We start from the raw sequence: 24,044 nt of genomic DNA, 5'->3' as shown, positions 1-24,044 counted from the left end.
GCCCAACCCAAAATCTCTGCCTCCAACATACTGCCAAACTCCTTGGGGCCCTGGGATCCTGGGGTTATTGGGTGTCCTGATCCAAGGCCCAAGTAGTACAGATAGATGTCACCTACTCTCTATATTCCACCAACAAAAAACTATTCCCCTAGATAGAATCCAGGCCTTAATTAACCATACACTTCCAAAAACAAAAAGAGAACTCCTGTCTATCCTTGGCCTCCTAAACTTTTTCCGTATCTGGATCCCTAACTTCTCCCTTATTGCAAAGCCACTCTATGAAGCAACTTAAAGATGTCTGGATTAGCCCCTCTTTAACCCTTCCTTGCTGGTCAATCTTATTCGCCAGCTCACCCAGAGCCTCCTCCAAGTGCCAACTCTCCACTGCCAGATCACACCAGATCATTCTTTCTCTTTGCCCATCCCAACCAAGGACAGGCCCTGAGACTTTTATGTCAGCAGGCCAGAGACACATGGGCTCCCATAGCCTATCTGTCAAAACAGCTTGACATGGTGACCAAGGGGTGGCCTCCCTGCATACAGGCCATGGCTGCTATCACAGCTCTTTTACCCGAAGCAAATAAACTCTCTAGACATGCCCATTTAACAGTCTGTGCTCTACACATCTTCTGAGACTTACTGTCACATCGGGCTTTCCTCTCCCTTCCCTCTTCCAGGGTACAGGTCCTACATGCCTCTCTCCTCAACCCTCAGCTCTCATTCTCCCCCTGTTCTCTCCTTAACCCTTCCAGCTTATTACCCACGTCCTCTACAACAGACTGTCTCCTACATAGCTGCAACCATCCTCTTAATACTTGAAGCCCAAAAACTAACCCAAATGCTCCTTTAAGTGTACGCTCACCTCATTCCTTCAAAGATTTACTTTCTCATCGGGCTTTCCTTTCTCTGCCCCCTGCTCGACTGCAAATCCTCCACACACACCTCCTTGATCCATCCCTTTCTTTTATGCTTTGTAAACTTCTTAATCCTGCTAGCTTACTCCCTACAGCAGATCCAGAAACAAAATACCTATTTCATGACTGTGTTCAGACCTTAGGTATGACACTTAATCCCTTTGAACATATAACTGATCAGCCCCTTACTGACCCCAAAGTCCCATCCTGGTTGACAGATGACACTGTCCAAAAACAAGCCCCATCTGGGGCTCAATACGCTATAGTTCAGGGACAGCCCAACAAAGTTATCCCCCTCTCCTCATCAAGTCAGCCACACTCCCAACTCACACATCCTCACAACAGGCTGAACTGATAACTCTTACACAAGCTATGACCCTAGCCAAAGACCAAAGGATAAACATCTACACTGACTCCAAATATATCTATAACATATTACATTCTAACATTATAATCTGAAAAGAGAGGAGATTGCTGACTCAGAAGGGAACACCTATTCTTAATGTTTCTTTTATTTCTGAACTCCTCTATGTGGCTTAGTTCCCAAAACAAGCTTCTGTAATACATTGCTGGAGACATCAGCGACATAGTCCTATCTCTTTCTATAACTATATAACAGATCACGAAACAAAGCAGCAAGCCACCTCTGTTAGTCATGTCTTTACTATAGCCCAAATTGGTGAGCCTAACATCCACACATCACTTTCATATTTACATTCCCTTTTCCACCCCTCTGCAAAAGTACTTGACACTTTTCTTCAGAACTTTATTAAACTGACTAAGGACGTTATGACTTATTTAAATAATCTGACCCAAATTTATACCATTTGTCAATGGACAAGTCCTAATTCTAACATTCGCCCCCCTCCTCTCTCCACCCACCAAATTCACAAACATCTTTCCACACAAGACTGGCAGGTAGATTTCACCCATATGCCACCTGTAAAAAGGGTTAAATTTCTCCTAGTCTTTGTAGATACATTTTCTAGATAAATTAAAGGTTTCCTGACTAGTAACAAACGAGCCCCTACTGTGGCTCAGCTTATTCTTACTGAAATCCTCCCAAGGTCTGGAATGCCTTCGTCCCTCCAATCTGATAATGGGCCCATGTTCACATCCCTAATCACCCAAAATATTGCATGAGTCCTTCCAGTTCCTTGGAGGATTCACATTCCTTATCATCCTCAGTCTTCCAAAAAAGTTGAGAGAGCCAACCAAGTCCTAAAAGAAACTCTGACCAAATTAATGATCGAACTTCATCAAGACTGAACTAAACTCCTCCCTTTAGCTCTCTTAAAGTTCCAGACCTTACCAAAAAAAAAAAAAAATCTTAAATATCAGTCCATTCAAGGCCATGTATGAGAGGCCCATAATACCTTTGGGTCTTCCCCACTCCCAAGACAGTCCTGAACTGCCTTCCCACCTGCCTTTTCCTTTACTTGCCCAGATACGAGATGCCCTTTGACATAGATACCTTACTCTCTCGACCACACCCCAATCTTCCATACCAATCCCTTCAAATAAGAGACAAAGTCTATATGACACTTCAGTCCCACTCAGATCTAACCTCCAACTGACAAAGCCCCTACACAGTAATTCTGCTGACCCCTACTACTGCAAAAAAAAAAAAAAAAAAAAAAATCACCCCTTGGACACACATCACCCAGTTAAAAAAGATTATACAGCTAATGATGGAAATGCTTGCCAGACTAATACTTATCAATTTTCTCATACAGGCCCTACAACTCTAAAGTTCTCACGGTTTCCACCTGCCCCAACTGGCAATGGATGAGCCTGTCAGTTTCACGGCTACAGTTATTCTTTGAACAACTTCTGACAGATATCTGGGTCTTGAGTGTCAAAAATCCATGCTCAAACACACTGAAGATTATAGCTTCACCCTGTGACTACAAAAAAAAAAAAAAAAAAAAAAACTTTTATAACTTTTACCCCTTCTCGGACCATTCATTTTTATCATCCTCCTACTCATCTTTGGACCTTGTTTGTTTAATCTTTTCCAGAGATTCCTTCAAGACCGAATCTGAGCCATTTCCCGAGACCAGGTCAAGACTGTTCTTTTGCTTGAGACCCTAACGGCTAAAATAAAAAATCAACACTACAAGCCTTAGACTTCCTTCTTCCCAGACCACAAATCCTTGACACTCGTTTATCAGCACAAAGAAGCCCTGAACATTAATGGCACCCATCTCTATTTCTCTTTTTCTATATATTCCTTAGGGTCTGGAATGAAGGAAAGTTACATGGCTCAAAATAGCCTGGAGTTAAAACTCCCCTCCAGGTCCTCCCCACCATTCTATGCAAAACAAAGAACTCTCTCACCCGAAGGAAAAAAAAAAATGGACATTAAGATTGATTACGCCCAGCTCTCAGCTGGTCCAGCCTCTGGGTGATCTCCAAAATTCCTTGCCCCAGCCATTTAAGAGATAACTACTCCAAACAACCTTGGAGAAGAACAGGCCACCTTAAGACAGTAACTTTCCACATACATGCCTATGTATACTTACTCTTTTCTTGGATAAGTGCAGCAGCTCACTAATCCGACTGCTGCCCCTTCTCACCTCATTAAAGGTGATCTGTTCCTGTAAAGTTCAGGTCTCATTCTTTTTCTGAACCTCGCCTTCTCTAACTCCCTTAGCTTACAGGGATGATTTGAGAGAATAGCACTGAAACATGTATATTATCATATGTGAAATAGATCACCAGTCCAGGTTCGATGCATGAGGCAGGGTGCTCAGGGCTGGTCACTGGGATGACACTGAGAGATGGGATGGGGAGGGAGGTGAGAGGGAGGGTCAGGATGAAGAACACATGTATGCCCATGGCTGATTCATGTGAATGTATGGCAAAAACCACTACAACATTGTAAAATAATTAGCCTCTAATTAAAACAAACAAACAAACAAAAAGAATGTGAGCTGTTCCCACAGTAGGTCCAGAGATCAGCACAGCATTGGAGGGCATCTTAGGGAGGTAAGGTGGACTGTGACTCCCAGCAAGGGAAAGGACTCAGACAGCAGTGACTCAAGACAAAATTCATTATTCTTATTTTTTGACTTGTTTCCCAGATTCTTTTGGATTTTTTCTTTTTCTTTTTCCCCGTCCTCTGTTGTAGTTTTCAATTTTATTGGCACTAAGAAATCCAATTAAGCTTTTGAGCTTTTTTTTCTCTTTCTCAGTCACATTTTTATTGTTGTCATAAACCTCTGCCTCTATGTTGGGCTTTTGCAGTTCTGTGGAGTTTTCCTTTTTTTTTTTTTTTTTCTTTTTTTAAAAATTTTAATGTTTAATTTTTAAACCTATTATTATTTTTCCTACATTTATTCTTTTGCTATTCTTATTGTTCTTTTCCCTTTACAGTTAATCTTTAATGTATATAAATCTTCTTTATCTACCTCTACCTAATCTTGCATATCTGTTTTTTATTTCTTTTCTTTCACTGCTTTCCTCTCTATATATTTCTTATTTTATTTTCATTAATTTATTCCCCAGTTGACACCTTGCTTTAGTTTTGTTTTCCAGTTTGTGCTTTAATTAGTTTTGTACTTGTAGATATAATTTTTTATTTCATTTGTTTGCCAGCTGAATCTATTGCAATTTATTTTGTTGCACTGTATTGATTTTCCTTATGGATGTATATGTGCATATTCAGACAGTTTCTACTGTTGTTATAAACCTTTAACTCTACATTGGGTTTTTGCAATTCTGTGGAGTTTTCCTTTCTTCTTCAATTTTTTATTCTTTTCTCTTTTTTATAATTTTAATTTTTTAAACCTATTATATTTTCTACATTTATTCTTTTGTTTGCCTTTCCTATTGTTCTTTTCCCCTTACAGTTAATTTTTAATGTATATAAATATTCTTAATCTACCTCTATTTAGCTTTGCATATCTGTTTCTTCTGTCTTTACTTTCTTTCCTTTCCTCTCAACACATTTGTTAGTTTTGTCTTCATTGCTTTATTCCCTATGCGGCAACTTGTTTTAGCTTTGTTTGCCAGTTTGTGCTTAAGTTAGTTTTGTTCTTAACTGATAAATATAATTTTGCTTTCCTTTGTTTGCTGAGTCAATCTACTGCACTTTATCTTTGTTGGATTGTTTTCACTTTGCTCATGGGTGTATATGTATATATTCCATAATTTTTTATTATTTGCCTGATTTTGTAACTGCCATTTCTCTGGAGTTCATCTTTGGTTTATCCTTTTTGGACATTTGTTTTAATCTCACTTAATGCCATAACAAACCACTTGTGGAATCTTCATTCTTGAACAGAGATTATGTCCTGAGCCTTTGAAGTGGGAACAATGACTCCAAGACCCGAGACTATCAGAGAACAAACCCTAGGGAGTAACAAATAGTGATAACTCACACATAGGAAACCACTTAAATACAATAGCTGGCACCACCCAACCGCCAGTAGAACCCTGTGCAGGAAACCTCATCTAAACAACAAACTAAACAAAAATATAAATCCAATCATCAGCAGACAGGCTTACCACCTCACTCAGCCTTGCCCATCATAGGAAAAACAAACAGGCAAAAACTGAGAACAAATAACATCATATATGAAGCTCACACAAACCACTGGACCAACCTTAGGAGGGCAGAATCCAAGAGGAAGAAACAATTCAACTTTCTTCAAGGAAAGAATCCAGCTTTCCTTGAAACCTGGGAAAAGGAAACCTCAAACACAATAACTCAAATAATAATAATAATTAAAAGACAGAGAAATACTGCACAAATGAAGGAACAAATTAGAAACACAGAAGTCAAAAAATAAAAAAAGAAAAAAGAAAGAAAGAAAGACAGAACTCCAAATAAATGAAGAGGAAATAGGCAAACTACCTGAAAAAGAATTCAAATTAATGATAGTAAAGATGATCAAAAACCTTGAGAACAAAATGGAGAAAATGCAAGAATCAATTAACAAAGCCTTAAAAGAATTAAATAATAAACAAACAGAGACAAACAACATAATTACTGAAATTAAAAAAAAATACTCCAGAGGAAATCAATAGCAGAATATCTGAAGCAGAAGAATGAATCAGTAGGATGGAAAATAAACTGATGGAAATAACTTCTGAAGAGCAGAATAAAGCAAAAAGAATGAAAAGAGCTGAGGACAGTCTCAAACACCTCTGGGACCATATCAAATGCACCAACATTTGAATTATATGGGTGCCAGAAGAGGGAAATAAAAAGAAAGGGTATGAGAAAATTTTTAAAGAGATTATAGTTGAAAAATCCCCCAACATGGAAAAGGAAATAGTCAGTCAAGTTCAAGAGGCACAAAGAGTCCCATACAGGATAAAACCAAAGAGAATTATGCCAACACACATACTAATCAAACTAAAAAAGACTAAACACAAAGAAAGAATATTAAAAGCAGTAGGGGAGAAGAATCAAGTAACATACAAGGGAAACCCCATACACTTAACAGCTGATCTTTCAGCAGAAACTCTGCAGCCCAGAAGGGAATGGCAGGATATATTTAAAGTACTGAAAGGGAAAAATCTACAACCATGATTATTGTACCCATCAAAGATCTCATTCAAATTGATGGAGAAATAAAAAAATTTTAAAACAAGCAAAAGTTAAGAGAATTCAGTACCACCAAACCAGCTTTACAACAAATGTTAAAGGGACTTCTATAGACAAGAAATACAAGAGAAGGAAAAATATATACAAAATCAACCCAAAACAATTAAGAAAATGGCAATAGGAACATATATATCAATAATTACTTGAAATGTAAATGGATGAAGTGCTTCAACCAAAAGACACAGACTGGCTGAATGGATACAAAAACAAGACCCATATATATGCTGTCTACAAGAAACCCACTTCAGACCTCAAGACACATATAAACTGAAAGTGAGAAAATGGGAAAATATATTCCTCACAAATGGGAAGCAAAAGAAAGCTGGTGTAGCAATCCTCATATCAGAAAAAATAGACCTTAAAATAAAAAAGATTACAAGAAATAAGGAAGGACACTACATAATGATCAAGGGAACAATCCAAGAGGAAGACATAACAATTGTAAATATATATGCACCCAACACAAGAGCACCTCAATACATAAGACAAGCACTTACAGACATAAAAGGAGAAATTGACAGTAACACTATAATAGCAGGATACTATAATAGCAGGAGGCTTTAAAACCCCACTCACACCAATGGACTGATCATCAAAACATAAATTTAATAATGAAACACAAGTCTTAAAGGATACATTAGATGAGATGGATCTCATTGATATCTTCAGGATAGTCCATCCAAATGCAGAAGAATACATCTTCTTCTCAAGTGCACATGGAACATTCTCCAGGATAGACCATATTTTGGGTCACAAATCAAATCTCAGTAAATTTAAGAAAATTGAAATCTTATCAAGCATCTTTTCTGACCACAACACTATGAAACTAGATATGAATTACAAGGAAAAAAATGTAAAAAAAAAAACACCAAACATAATGAGATTAAACAATATGTTTTTAAATAACCAAAGGTTACTAAATAAATCAAAATGGAAATTTAAAAAAATCTAGAAACAAATGGCAATGAAAACATGACAATTCAAAACATGGGATTTAGCAAAAGCAGTTCTAAGAGGGAAGTTTACAGCAATACAATCCTACCTCAAGAAACAAGAAAAGCATCAAATAGATAACCTAACTTTACACCTAAAGCAATTGAAAAATGAAGAAGAAAAAAAAATAAGTAGAAAGACAGAAATCATAAAGATCTGAGCAGAATTAAATGAAAAAGAAATGATAGAAACAACACTAAAGATTAATAAAACTAAAAGCTGGCTTTTTGAGAAAATAAACAAAATTGACAAACCTTTTGCCAGGCTCATCAAGAAAATAAGAGAGAAGAATCAAATCAACAAAATTAGAAATGAAAAAGGAGAAGTCACAGTAGACAATGCAGAAATACAAAGGATTATAAGAAACTGTTATGAACAACTATATGGCAGTAAAATAGATAACCTAGAAGAAATGGAGAGATTCTTAGAAAAGTTCAATCTTCCAGGACTAAACCAGGAAGAAATAGAAATTATGAAAATCCCAATTAAAAAATCCCAAATTCTTCAATTACTGAAATTGAAACTGTGATCAAAAATCCCCTGAAAAACAAATGCCCAGGACCAGCTGGCTTCAGGGAGAATTTTATCAAATATTTAGAGAACAGCTAATATGTATCCTCTGAAAATCCTTTCAAAAAATTGCAGAGAAATGAACACTTCCAATTTCACTCTACGAGACCACCATTACCCTGACACCAAAACCAGACAAAGACAACACACAAAAAAAGAAATCTATGGCCCAATATCACAGATGAACATAGACCCAAAAATCCTCAACAAAATCTTAGAAAACAGAAATCAGCAACACATCAAAAAGCTCATTCACCATGATCAACTTGGGTTTATTCCAGAAATGCAAGGATTCTTCAATATATGCAAATCAATCAATGTGATACACCATATTAACAAATCGAAAGATTAAAACCATATGATAATCTCAATAGATGCAGAAAAGCCTTTGACAAAACTCAGCACCCATTTATGATTAAAACTTTTCAAGAAATGGGAACAGAAGGAACTTACCTCAACATAGTAAAGGCCATATATAATAAGCCTACAGCAAACATTATTCTCAATGGTGAAAAACTGTAAGCATTCTCCTTAAGATTAGGAGCAAGACGAGGGCTTCCACTTTCACCACTATTATTCAACATAGTTCTGGAAGCCTTAGCTACAGCAATCAGAGAAAAAAAAGAAATAAAATGAATCTAGATCAGAAAAAACTAAAGCTCTCACTGTTTGCAGATGACATGATACTGTACATAGAAAACCCTAAAGATAGCATCAGAAAATTACTAGACTTAATCAAAGAATTTAGCAAAATTTCAGGATACAAAATCAATACAGATATCACTTGCATTTTCATACGGAAACACACACACACACACACACACACACACAAATAGCCAAAGCAGTCTTGAGAAAGAATGGAGCTGGAGGAATCAACCATCCTGACTTCAGATTGTACTACAAAGTCATCAAAACAGTATAGTACTGGCACAGAAACAGAAACAGAGACAAATGGAACAAGATAGAAAGCCCAGAAATAAACTCATGCACCTATGGCTACCTTATTTTTGACAAAGGAGGCAAGAATATACAATGGGGCAAAGAAGATAACCTCTTCAATAAATGGTGCTGGGAAAACTGGCCAGCTACATATAAAAGAATGTAACTAGAATACTTCCTAACACCATACACAAAGATAAACTCAGAATGGATTAAAGACCTAAATGTAAGACCAGAAACTATAAAACTTTTAGAGGGAAATGTTTGCAGAACACTCGATGACAGAAATCAAAGCAAAATCCTCTCTAATCCACCTCCTAGAATAATGAAAATAAAAACAAAAGTAAACAAATGGGATCTGATTAAACTTAAAAGCTTTTGCATAGCAAAGGAAACTATAAGCAAGGTGAAAAGACAACCCTCAGAAAGGGAGAAAATAATAGCAACTGAAATAACTGGCAAAAGATGAATTTCCAAAATACGCAAGCAGCACATACAACTCAATACCAGAAAAACAAACAACCCAGTCAAAAAGTGGGAAAAAGACCTAAACAGACATTTCTCCAAAGAATACATATAGATAGCTCACAAACACATGAAAAGAGCTCAACATCACTCATTATTAGAGAAATCCAAATCAAATCTACAATGAAATATGACCTCACACTCGTCAGAATGGCCCTCATCAAAAAGTCTACAAACAATAAATGCTGGAAATGGTGTGGAGAAAAGAGAATGCTCTTGCACTGTGTATGGGAATGTAAACTGATACAGCCACTATGGAAGATGGTATGGAGATTCCTTAAAAAGCTAGGAATAAAACCACCATATGACCCAGCAATCCCACTCCTAGGCATATACTCTGAGGAAACCAAAATTGAAAGAGACACATATATCCCAATGTTCACTGCAGAACTATTTACAATAGTTAGAACATGGAAGCAACCTAGATGTCCACTGACAGATGAATGGATAAAGAAATTGTGGTACATATACACAATGGAATATTACTCACCCATAAAAAGGAACACATTTGATTCAGTTCTAATGAGGTAGATGAATCTATTATACAGACTGAAATGAATCAGAAAGAGAAAGATAAACACCATATTCTAATGCATACATACGGAATCTAGAAAAATGGTACTGAATAATGTATTTACAGGGAAGCAATACAGAAACAGGCATAGAGAATAGGCTTATAGACAAGGGAAGAGAGGAGGAATATGAGATGTATGGAAAGAATAACATGGAAACTTACATTACCATATGTAAAATAGATAGCCAATGGGAATTTGCTCTGTATTGTTTATACAGGGGCTCTGTATCAACCTAGAGGGATGGGATGGGGAGGGAGATGATAGGGAGTTTCAAAAGGGAGGGCATATGTGTATACCTATGGCTGATTCATGTTGAGGTTTGACAGAAAACACCAAAATTCCTTAAGACAATTATCCTTCACTAAAAAATTAAATTAATTAAAAAATATATTTCACAAATAAGGATGAAATAAAAAGGTTTCAGTCATATATAACCTGAAAAATTGATCAGTAACAGACTTAAAGAAATATTAAAGAAAGTGTGTTAGGCAGAAGGAAATAAAACCAACAGAAATATATAATACACAAGCAACAAACTGTATTTGAAGTATAACTACATGGTTAAAAATGTTCTTTGACTTATGTTTCTTTAAATTTAATTGAATATTTAAGGCAAATTAATGTCTTTGAAATCATCATATGTAGAATTAAAAAGACAAAAATACTGGGAGGATTTAATTAGAAGAACAATTTGCAAATGTTGTTATAATATCAGTCATTTCAGTCACTTAGTCGTGTTTGACTGTGCAACCCCATGAACTGCAGCAGGCCAGGCTTCCCTGTCTATCAGCAACTCAGGGAGTTTACTCAAACTTTAGTCCATCAAATAGGGATAACATCTTCCATCTTTTTCTCTGTAGCCCCCTTCTTCCTCTTGCCTTCAAACTTTCCCAGCATCAGGGTCTTTTCTAATGAATTAGTTATTCACATCAGATGGTCAAATTATTGGAGTTTCAGCTATAGCATCAGTCCTTTCAATGAATGTTCAGGACTGATTTCCTTTAGGATGGACTAGTTTGATCTCCTTTCTGTGTAAGGGATTCTCAAAACTATTCTCCAACACCACAGTTCAAAAGCATCAATTCTTCAGCACTTAACTTTCTTTATGGTCCAACTCTCACATCCATACATGACTACTGGAAAAAACATAGCTTTGACTAGAAAAAAATTGGTTGGCAAAGTAATGTCTCTGCTTTTTAATATGCTGTCTAGGTTGGTCATAGCTTTTTTTTCAAGGACCAAGAGTCTTTTCATTTCATGGCTGCACTCACTATTTGCAGTCATTTTGGAGCCCCCAAAAATAAAGTCTGTCACTGTTTCCATTGTTTTTCCATCAATTTGCAATGAAGTGATCAGACTGGATGCCATGATATTAGTTTTTTGAATGTAGAGTTTTAAGCCAGCTTTTTCACTCTCCTCTTTCACTTTCATCAAGAGGCTGTTTTAAATTCTTCGCTTTCTACCATAAGGGTGGTGTCAGTTGCATATCTGAGGTTATTGATACTTCTCCCAGAAATCTTGATTTCAACTTGTGCTTCATCCAACGGGGCATTTCACGTGATGTACTCTGTTAGAGCCTTGACATACTCCTTTCCCAATTTGGAACCAGTCTGTTCCATGTCTGATTCTAACTGTTGCTTCTTAATCTACATACAGATTTCTCAGGAAGCAGTTAAGGTGGTCTGGTATTCCCATTTCTTTAAGAATTTTGCACAGTTTGTCGTGATCCACACAGTTATTGGATTTGGCATAGTTAATAAAGCAGAAGTAGATGTTTTCTGGAACTCTCTTGCATTTTATATTATCTAAAGGATGTTGGCAATTTGATCTCTTTTTCTTCTGCCTTTTCCAAATCCAGCTTGTACATCAGGAAGTTCATGATTCATATACCGTTGAAGCCTGGCTTGGAGAATTTTGAGCATTATTTTGCTAGCATGTGAGATGAGTGCAATTGTGCCTTAGTTTGAACATTCTTTGGCATTGCCTTTCTTTGGGATTGGAATGAAAACTGATCTTTTTCAATCTTGTGACCACTACTGAATTTCCCAAATTTTCTCTGCATTCTCTTGGCAAAACTCTGTTACCCTTTGCCCCGCTTCATTTTGTACTCCAAACCCTAATTTTCCTGTTACTCCAAGTATCTCTTGACTTGTTACTTTTGCATTCCAGGCCCCTATAATTAAAATGACATCTTTTTGGGGTGTTAATTCTAGAAGGTCTTGTAGGTCTTCATAGAACCGTTCAGCTTCTTCAGCACTACTGGTTGGGGCATAGACTTGGATTACTGTGATAATGAATGGTTTGCCTCAGAAATGAACAGAAATCATTCTGTTGTTTTTGAGATTGAACCCAAGTACTTCATTTTGGACCTTTTTGTTGACTATCAGGCCTACTCTTCATTTCTTCTAAGGGATTCTTGCCCACAGAAGTAGATATAATTGTCATCTGAATTAAATATGCCTATTCCAGTCCATTTTAGTTCACTGATTCCTACAATGTTGATGTTCATTCTTGCCATCTACTGTGACCACTTCCAATTTACCTTGATTCATGGACCTAATATTCTAGGTCCCTATGCAATATTGTTCTTTACAGCATCAGACTTTACTTACAGTATACCAGAAGTCAAACTGACAGCATACATTGGGTCATAGAGAAAGCAAGGGAAATATAGAAAACAAAATTCTACTTCTGCTTCATTGACTATGTTAAAGCCTTTGACTGTGTGAATCATAACAGATTGTTAAAAATTATTCAAATGATGGAAATACCAGACCACCTTACCTGCCTCCTGAGAAACCTGTGTGCATTTCAAGGAGGAATAGTTAGAACCTTACATGGAACTGAATGGTTCAAGATTGGGAAAGGAGAATGACAAGGCTTTATTTTTTGAACCTTTTTATTAAACTTTTATGTAGAGTACATGCTTGCTGCATAATGCCCGGCTTGGTGAAACACATGCTGAAATCAAGATTGCAGGAGAAATATTAAAAACCTCAGATATGCAGATGATATCACTCTAATAGGAGAAAGTGAAGATGAACTAAAGAGCCTCCTGATTAGCATGAAATAGGAGAGTGAAATCGTTGGCTTGAAACTCAACATTCAAAAAACTAACACCATGGCATCCAGTCTCATCACCTCATAGCAAATAGAAGGGGAAATGTGGAAGCAATGATAGATTTTATTTTCATGGGCTCTGAGATGACTTCAAATTGTAACTGCTTCAATGGAATTAAAAGGCATTTGTTCCTTATGGCTAATTCATTTTGATGTATGGCAGAAATGGAATTAGTACTGTAAAGCAATTGTCCTTCAATTAAAATATTTTAAAAAAATTTTTTTTTTTTTAAAAAAAGAACAGATACTTGCTCCTTGGAAAGAAATCTATAAGAAACCTAGGCAGTACATTAAAAAACAAGAGGCATCACTTTGCCAACAAAGGCCCATATAGTAAAATCTGTGGTTTTTCCAGTAGTCATGTATGGATGTGAGATTTGGACCATAAAGAAGTCTGAGCGCTTGGAATAATCAATGCCTTTGAATTGGGGTGAGATGCTTGAGAGTCCCTTGCATAAGAAAGAGATCAAACCAGTCAATCCTAAAGGAAATAAACCCTGAAAATTCATTGAAAGGACTGAGGCTGAAGTTGAAGCTCCAGTACTTTGGCCACCTGATGGGAAGAGGTGACTCATTGCAAAAGACCCTGATTCTGAGAAAGATTGAAGGCAACAAGAGAAGAGGGTGGCAGAGCATGAGATGGTTAGATAGCATCACCAACTCAATGGACATGAATTTGAGCTAACTCTAGGAAATAGTGAAGGCCAGAATGTCTGATAATATGACTTAAATAAACTGTGATGAATTTAATTTAAGTTCAGTCACTCGGTCCTGTCTGACTCTTTGCAACCCCATGGACTGAAGCACGCCAGGCCTCCCTGGCCATGTGATGGATTTAAAGTTCGACTCTAATGCAAATACTAAATAAAGCCTGAATGTTCTTTGGAAGGACTGATGCTGAAGCTGAAACTCGAATACTTTGGCCATCCAGTGCAAAGAACCGACCCACTGAAAAAGACCCTGATGCTGGGAAAGATTGAAGGCAGGAGGAGAAGGGGACAGCAGAGAATGAGATGGTTGGATGGCATCACTGGTGCAATGGATTTGAGTTTGAGTAGGCTCCAGAAACTGATGATGGACAGGGAAGTCTGTTGTGCTTCAGTCCATGGGATTGCAAAGATTCCAACATGACTGAGCGAATGAACTGAATTGAACTGAAACACTAAAACATTAAAGTGACAAAATGAAAGTAATTAATAACTTTACAAAAAGATAAAAGTATAAAACAAACTTAATCCAAAAGCAGACAAGTAAAAACAGATGAAACAAATGTAACAAGATAGAATTAAAACCAGTGATAATAATTGCATTCAAAGTAAGTGGTCTAAGCACTTAATTAAAATGCAGAGATTGTCATATTGGATCAAAAATAAGATTGGCTTACCTGGTGGCTCATTCAGTAAAGAAACCGTCTGTAGTGCAGGACACCCAGGTTCCATCTTGCATTTGAAAGATCCCCTGGAGAATGGAATGGCAACCCACTCTAGCATTCTTGCCTGGAGAATCCTGTGGAGAGAGGAGCTGGGGAGGCTACAGCCCATGGGGTTGCAAAGAGTCAGATAGGACTAAGAGACTAACACTTTCATTAGTACTGTCTAAAATAATTAACTTTAAACACAGATCATGTCAAATGAAGTATAAATATATAAAATATTAACATTATCAAAAATAAAACAGAAATGGCTACATTAAAAAGAAAACTGTTGTGAGGCAGAGACCAGAGCATTGTAAAAATTAAAAAAAAAACATAATAAGAAAATAATATAAAGAATATTACACCATTAATATGATAATGTAAATGAAAATAAAAATTATTTGAAAGACACAGACTACAAAGTCAACTCAAGAAGAAACAGATTTCCTGAATACATTTATATCTAATAAACAAGTGTGTTTTCAGTTATAAAACTTCCCACAAAGAAAACCTCAGTTGCAGATGACTCTCTTCATAAATTTCACCAAACATTTAAGGAAGAAATACTGCAAACATAAACACCAATAAAAAGAAAGGCAAAATGGTTGTCTGAGGAGCCCTTAAAAATAGCTGAGAAAAGAAGAAAAGCTAAAGGCAAAGGGGAAAGGAAAGATATAGCCATTTGAATGCAGAGTTCCAAAGAATAGCAAGGAGAGATAAAGTCTTCCTCAGTGATGAATGCAAAGAATTAGAGGAAAACAATAGAATGGGAAAGACTAGAGTTCTCTTCAAGAAAATTAGAGATACCAAGGGAACATTTCATGCAAAGATGGGCACAATAAAGGACAGAAATGGTATGGATCTAACAGAAGCAGAAGATATTAAGAAGAGGTGGCAAGAATACACAGAAGAACTATACAAAAAAGATTTTCATGACTGAGATAACCATGATGTTGTGATCACTCACCTGGAGCCAGACATCCTGGAATTTGAGTCAAATGGGTCTTAGGAAGCATCACTAAGAACAAAGCTAGGAAATGTGATGAAATTCCAGTTGAGCTATTGCAAATCCTAAAAGATGATACTGTTAAAAAGTGCTGCATTCAATATGCCAGCAAATTTGGGAAACTCAGCAGTGGCCAGAGGATTGGAAAAAGTCAGTTTTCATTCCAATCCCAAAGAACGGCAATGCCAAAGAATGTTCAAACTACTGCACAATTGCACTCATCTCACACCCTAACAAAGTAATGCTCAAAATTCTCCTAGCCAGGCTTCAAAAGTACATGAACCATGAACTTCCAGACTTTCAAGCTGGTTTTAGAAAAGACAGAGGAACCAGAGATCAAATTGCTGTTGTCCATTTGATCATAGAAAAAAACAAGAGAGCTCCAGAAAAACATCTACTTCTACTTTATTGACTATGCCGTTGATTGTGTAGATCACAAAAAACTGTGGGAAATTCTTAAAGAGATGAGAATACCAGATCGCCTTACCTGCCTCCTAATTAATCTGTATGCAGGTCAATAAGCAACAATTAGAACTGGACATGGAACAATGGACTGGTTCCAAATTGGGAAAGTAGCTCATCAAGGATGTATATTGTTATCCTGCTTATTTAACTGATATGCAGAGTACATCATGAGAAATGCCAGGCTGGATGAAACATAAGCTGGAATCAAGATTGCTAGGAGAAATATCAAAAACCACACATACGCAAATGACACCACCCTTATGGCAGAAGTCAAAGAGGAACTGAAGAGCCTCTCATGAATGTAAAAGAGCTGAATTAAAAATCAAGATAAAAAAAAATCTAAGATCATGGCATCTGATCCCATCACTTCATGGAAAATAGGTGGGAAAACAATGGAAACAGTGACAGACTTTATTTTCTTGGGCTCCAAAATCACTGCAGGTGGTGAGTGCAGCCATGAAATTAAAAGATGCTTGGTCCTTGGAAGAAAAGCTATAACAAACCTAGACAGCATATTAAAAAACAGAGATCTTACTTTGCCGACAAAGTTCTGTCTTCTCAAAGCTTTGATTTTTTTCAGTAGTCATATGTGGATGTGAGAGTTAGGCTAAAAAGAAAGCTGAGAACTCAAGAATTGATTCTTTTGAACTGTAGTTTTGGAGAAGAGTCTTGAAACTCCCTGGGGCAGAAAAGAGATCCAACCAGTCCATCCTAAAGGAAATCAGTCCTGAATATCCATTGGAAGGATTGTTGCTGAAGCTGAAGCTCCAGTACTTTGGTCACCTGATGTAATGAGATGACTCATTGGAAAATACCTTGATCCTGGGAAAGACTGAAGGCAAAAGGACAAGGGGATGCCAGAGGATAAAATGTTTAGATAATGTCACTGACTCAATGGACATGAATTTGAGCAAACTCAGGGAGGTAATGGCAGACAGAGGAGTCTGGCAAGCTATAGTCCATGGGGTCACAAAGTGTTGGACACAACTTTGTAACTAGTGTCTTCCCTGATAGGTCAGTTGGTAAAGAATCTGCCTGCAATGCCAGAGACCTCAGTTCAATTCCTGGGTCGGGAAGATACCCTGGAGAAGGAATAGGCTACCCACTCCAGAGGTCTTCCCTTGTGGCTCAGCTGGTAAAGAATCAGCCTGCAATGCAGGAGACTTGGGTTTGATCCCTGGGTTGGGAAGATCCCCTAGAGAAAGAAAAGGATATCCACTCTAGTATTCTGGCCTGGAGAATTCCATGGACGCATCCATGGGGTCACAAAGAGTCGGACATGACTGAGTGACTTTCACTTCACTTCACTTTGTGACTAGTATTTATTTTAAAGTTAATATTCTTGAGCTTCCCTTGTGGTTCAGCTCGTAAAGAATTTGCCTGCAATGTGGGAAACTGAGGTTCGATCCCTGGGTTGGGAAGATTCCCTGGAGAAAGGAAATGCTACCCACTCCAGTATTCTGGCCTGGAGAATTCCACCAACTGTATTGTCCATGGGGTCACAAAGAGTAGGTCACGACTGAGTGACTTTCACTTTCATTAATATTCAGCAGGAATCTTATATATGTTATGTCAAATATTATTTGTGGAGGTATGAAAATGTCTGTCCAACTGAAAATATTTATCACTGGGTGAAAAGTCTATTGAGGCACTTATAGGCAACGTTGAAACTGTTCATCAAGAATGACTTAGTAATTGATCTTAAATACCACAGAAAAATGCTTTTCTTCTGTTATAATCCATATTGAATGTTGGCCAAATTTTTGATTATACTTTACACAAATTGTCAGTTCTAAAAGATAGACAATTTTCACAATTTTCCTCTTTTATAGTAGCTACCTGTATGCATAAGTAGGTAAATAGATATAATTGTTGCTGTTGCTGTTGTTATTTAGTCACTAAGTCATGTCTGACTCTTTGTGACCCTGTGGACTGTAGCCCACCAGACTCCTCTGTATATGGGTTTCTCTACGCAATAATACTGGAGTGGGTTGAAATTTCCTCTTCCAGTGGATCTTCTTGACCCAGACATTGAACTGGCATCTCCTGCATTGGCTAGCAGATTTGTTACCACTGAGCCACCAATAATATTAATGAAATTATCTCATTAAACAAAAGTACTATGTTTACATTTTTCTCAAAACATTTTGAAATTCAGAAGCAGTTACTACATTTCCTTCTGTTTATTATTTTCAAATTATTATTTTAATAGATAAATTATATGAATGAAATATTTAGACTCACCTTCTCTGGCCATTCTTAGAATCCTAAAAAAAATCATTACAGGAAAACTTAACCTCCCTAAAAATATTTATTTCAAAATAGTTGCTCAGAACCAAAGACATTTATTTATTCCATGACACAGTAGTCTTTTTGAGGTATATAACCTTTAAAAATCAATCAGTGAGTTCCCCATACTTATATTTTCTTTCCAGTGTGAGAAACTGATGTATCTGGAAGTAGTTTATTTCATTATCAGATTTTAGTATAAGGTGGACTCTAAACTTGACAAAGATTCTTTCCAGGTGACAAAATGTCTGGTATGTTAATATATGTTTGGGTGGTTTGTGATCATCTAATCCACACTATAGAAACTGCCCTCCTTTTATGATTTATATCTACACTTAAACTCTTCCCATGCCGTGGAGATTTATGGAGAAACAATTCAAATGCATGAGTTTTTGGAGTCTGGTCTCATTCTGGTGATACATTCTTACCTCTAGCACAATGCATTGTATTAAAACATTGGGTAGAATTCCCTCATACGAAGGTGTTTGTTGGAACAGTTACTATTGGGAGGTGTCATGCAGAAAATCTCATTTGAATAAATAAAAAATTTTCAACATTTTACCAACACTGATGCCTTTGTAAGACTGATATATATATGGTTACATCTTGAGGCAAAGATAAATGCTCACTTCCATTCTGTCAGGTACTTTTCAAGCAGTGGCAAGAGGGTCCTGAGAATTAGAATTTAGCAAACTATGACCCATGGGCCAAATCTGTTCCATTTCCTTTTTCTGTGAACTAATAATTTTTTTTTTTACATTTGCTTATATTGGATACTTAAAAAATATGTTTGTAACATATAAGATTTATATAAAACTTAAATTTCTTGTCCATAAGTAAGTTAAACTGTTCTCATAAAATAGTCACGCTTATCGTTTATGTGTTGCTCATGGCTGATTTCACATCATAAGAGTAGTTGTGACAGAGCTCAAATGGCTTGCAAAGCTTAAAATATTTTCTATTTAGCCCTTAATGGAAAACTTTTCTAACCCCTGATATATTTCCTCCTCAAGCCCTCCTCATCATATTGCCTTACACCCAACAGTTTGTTTGCATGGATCTATATCCTCAGATAATTGCTTATAAAACTTTCTAGAATAAATGTAATCACTAATTTCACTATAAAACAAGTGGAATAGGACAATAAAAACTAAAGTGAAAAAAAATTCATGGTATTTCTTGCTGCAAACAGCACAGCACAGTGGTTCTTGATGAATACATTAATACATAGTTTGCAATAAAATGTCTGTAGTTTTTTCTTTATAAGATCTAGTGGTTCTAGATTTCCTGGCTTGTAATTAAAAACCAAAACCTCCTAGTGGCAATAATAGAACCAGACTTTATACATTTTAAGTAAAATTGTTGATCACAAGTGGTCAATGAAAAAACATCAATTAGAGAGGGAGATTTGTTAAACCCAAGGGCAAGAATTTCATTAAAAACAACTTGGAAAGTAGTTTAACTCCTTGATGATAACCTGCTCTCAACACACAGCATTCAAAGCAAATTCATTACTTCCCAACGTTGAAGAGAATAATTACTTTGTGCTTCTTGTTAGGTGGCTCCTCCTTCCTAAATATCATCACCCTGTTTAAAACTAATTTGGAGGAAATGTAGGCAGAGGAGATAGAGGTCTGTCTTGTTATTCTATTTCAAAATACCTAATCCTGTATTTAGGGGATGTGAGGGGCCTTCAAAATTCTTTGGAAGGTTGCAGACATGTGCCTGTCCAACACGAACTTGAAGGGACAGGTATCATACACCATGTCTCAGGAAGAGCTAAGCATTTATGTGCAGGAACCAACTAGGAAGGACACTAAGAAACCAAGAGAAATTCCAGAAAGAGAACCAGAAAATGTCTTATATAGAAATATGCACCTTCTAGTTTATATATATTTTCAAACATTCAGAATGAGAAAATGTGTGCAATCAATATGAACTAAAGCAATGCAACACTCACATACTCATTTTTTCAATCACTCTGTTATCTTCTATATAAAAACTTTTAAAAGTTATAAGCATACCTTATTTTGTTGCACTTTGCAGACATATTTTACAAAATAAATAATTGTGGCAATCCTGAATTGAGTAAGTCTATTGGTGCCATTTTATCCAATAGCTTTTGCTCTCTTCATGTCTCTGTGTCATATTTTGGTAATTCTAGCAATTCTTTTTTAAATTGTCCATATATAAAACGGTTGTGAGTTACTGAAGGCTTAAATGATGGTTCAGAGTTTTTAGCAATAAAGTTTTCTAAATTAAGGTATGTACACTTTTTTAAACAAATGCTATTGTCCACTTAACAGACTACAGTATAGTCTAAACATAACTTTTATAAGCACTGGAAAACCAAAAAATAATTGTGTGACTCACTTTATTATGATATTCATTATATTGCTGTGGTCTGGATCTGGACTTGCAATATCACTGAGGTATGCCTGTATTGAATTAGACTTAACCACTGCCTCTTCATTATTCTCATAGTTTTTCACACTTAGCTTTCTTTCAACACATATGGCATTCAATATTGTACCAACTTGCTCTTAGTGACACACTTCAGCCTCTAAGGAGAGTTCAAGTCCCTTAATTCTGAATGGAAAGAGTTCTGTTGTGATATGTGGGTCAAGAACACAGATTGAACAAAGGTGTCTGACATGAAACATTTGATGAGAAAAGCAATTAGGTTCAAAGCCCTTGCTCCTGCCTGGAGTGCTCACCACAACTCTCTCCCCTTTCAGAATTTCCCTTGTCCCCTTAGCTTTTTAAAAAGTAAAACTGAAACTCCAATACTTTGGCCACCTAATGTGAAGAACTGATTCATTGGAAAATACTTTGATGCTGGGAAAACTTGAAGGCAGGAGGAGAAGGGCATGGCAGAGGATGAGATGGTTGGATGGCATCACCAACTTGATTGACATGAGTTTGAGCAAGCTCTGGAAGTTGGTGATGGACAGGGAACCTGCTGTGCTGCAGTTCATGGGGTCACAGAGATTCAGACAGGACTGTGTGGCTGAACTGAACTGAACAAGAAGCAGATGAATCCAATATCATAGTTGGAGTCTTTGAATGGACAGGCCTATGTTATTAGTGAAATAGAATCAGTAAGTAATAACTTTTCAAAGAAGAAAACACCAGGATCAGATGGGTTCATAGCTGAGTTCTACCAGACATTTAATAAATTTTACTTATTCTTAACAATATCTTTCAGACATTTGAAGCAGAGGAAATACTTCCTAAGTCATTCTCTGAGAGCTTGTTTGTTTTTAGTTGCTAAGTCATGTCTGACTCTTTTGCAACCCCATGGACTATAGTCCACCAGGCTGTGGAGTGGATTGCCATTTTCTTCTCCCTGGACTGAACCCATGTCTCCTGATTGGCAGGCAGATTCTTTAACACTGAGCCACCTGGGAAGACCTTTATGAGGGCACTATTACATAAACATCAAAAGAAGGCAGGAGACCCAAATGGCAGAGGGGTACGTGGACATGCAGTACATCTCTGCCCACAGATACATCAAGAATATGCTTCCAGATACAGAGGATCTTGCAGAACAACAGCTGAGAGCAGGCAGGAGTACCTGGCAACGAGAAATGAATATATAGAACAATGCAAAACTCGGTAGGACAAAGAAAGGATAACAGAAAAGAGGAGAGTGAGTAGGACTGGATCTGCACCTAAGGAGTGGGGGAACTGAAGCAGGGATCAGATCCCCACATTGAAGTAAATGTTTGGGACAGAGGTGAAGCATTTGACGCTGTTGGAGAGTAAAGCAGCTGATCTGTGACAGTCTGAATGGAATGAGAATCACACAGAGTATCCTTGCCTTATGTACCTGAACAGAGACTAAGTTCCCTAGAAAGCATAGTGACTGGGAACTGAAGCATAGAGGAATGAGAGTAATCCCAGGGCAAGGTCTGCTGTTGACTGTGGGGAGACATCCCAAGGGAATCTGAAGGAGGAGATCACAGTGGAAAATGCTTGTGAAGGAAAGCCAGGCAAACCTGGAGGCAGGGCGACAGTGCTGAGTCACACACAGGGGACTGAGCCATCTCTGTAGTCTCTCTCCTCACATGTCAGCACCAGACAGCTGAAAGACCCCAGAGAGGGTGGCCCTTTAATCACCTGACACACAAAATAACAGAGAAGGAACCCTGCCAGGGTGGGCTGTCAAATGCCTGAGGCACCAAGAAACAGAGAAAGACCCCAACTAGGGGGTTGTATAAATGCCTTAATGGGCCAAGCATCAGAGAAGGACCAAAGAGACCCTCTGATTGCCAGCTGCCAGAGGTTAGGAAAAGACTCTAATAGGATCAGAGCTCTTATCACTGAGGCAGTTGGTGTCCCTGAACGCTTGGTGCCCCCAGAGTTCCCATGATGCAAGCAGCTGTGCCACATCCATGCTCAGTCCTCACTAGGCCAGAGCTGTCAGAAGCTAGAAAGAAAGAAAGTAAAGTTGCTCAGTAGTTTCCAACTCTTTGCGACCCCATGGACTGTAGCCTACCAGGCTCCTCCGTCCATGGAATTTTTCAGGCAAAAATACTGGAGTGGGTTGCCATTTCCTTCCCCAGGGTATCTTCCCAACCCAGGTCTCCTGCATTGCAGGCAGATGCTTTTACCATCTCAGGCACAAGGGAAGCCTGTCAGAAGCTAGGAAAAAACCTTAATAGCACCATACCTCCTGTAACAATTGCTGCCAGCACCCCTGGGCATCCAGCATTGCCAGGATCCTCATGATCCACGCTCCTGTGCAACCGCCTCGTGTAATCCCCAATGGGACAGATCAGCCAGAGGCTAGGAAAAGCCCTAAGAGCACCATATTTACTGCTGTCCTAGCCACTGGCTCCCTTAAGCACTTGGTACTGCCAGGGGCCCTGAGATCCAAGCAGCAGAATCACCTCTACACCCAGTCCTCACTGAGGCAGACTCAAGTCCTCCAGGACAGCTTCAGGAGCAAACCCCTGTAGATGACTGACACACTGAGGTGGAGATAAAACCATAACTGAAACCCAGGGGCAGTGTGGCTAAAGAAGAAAAACCAAAGCCTTCCCACCAGTGGTAGAAGCTTCACATTAAATCCACATGATCAACTAGGCAGACTTTTGTCTATGGAATATATAAAAAGACAATGAGAGGTCCCACAAAAGAAAACACACTAGCACTGACAGATGTGGACACTAGGAGAACACACAGGCAAGAACACACAATAATAGTCTGAGCTGCCCCAACAACAGGTCCAGAGACCAGATCAGTATTGGAGGGCCTTCTAAGGAGGTGAAGTGGACCATGACTCAGAGAGAGAGAAAAGATGCTGACAGCTGATATACACAAAAAACTTTTATTATTCTTATATTTTAACTTGTTCAGTAGTTGCCTCTGGATTTTTTTTTTCTTTTTTCCCTCCTGTTGCTGTGGTTGTTGATTTTATTACTACTATTAAATCTATTTACGATTTTGAAAATTTTTCCTTTTCTTTGTTAATCACATTTTTTGTTTCCGTTAAATAAGTCGGTCTCTACATAGCCCTTTTGTGGTTTTGAGGGTTTTTTTTTTTCCTTTATAATTTTTTAAAAACATTATTATTTTTCTACATATATTCTTTTGTTTGCTTTTCTTAATC

General features: G+C 37.5%; 1 pseudogene; it reads right to left on the bottom strand.

Moving 5' to 3' along the window:
- The window catches only part of LOC781764 (protein FAM168A-like), a 54,869-nt pseudogene extending 31,710 nt beyond the window's left edge, over nt 1-23,159 (bottom strand).
- Nucleotides 23,160-24,044: the final 885 nt, after the last annotated feature.

This window comes from Bos taurus, chromosome X, assembly GCF_002263795.3.
Source record: "Bos taurus isolate L1 Dominette 01449 registration number 42190680 breed Hereford chromosome X, ARS-UCD2.0, whole genome shotgun sequence".
NCBI classification, from domain to species: Eukaryota; Metazoa; Chordata; class Mammalia; order Artiodactyla; family Bovidae; genus Bos; species Bos taurus.
This window is presented reverse-complemented; position numbering and strand designations above follow the sequence as displayed.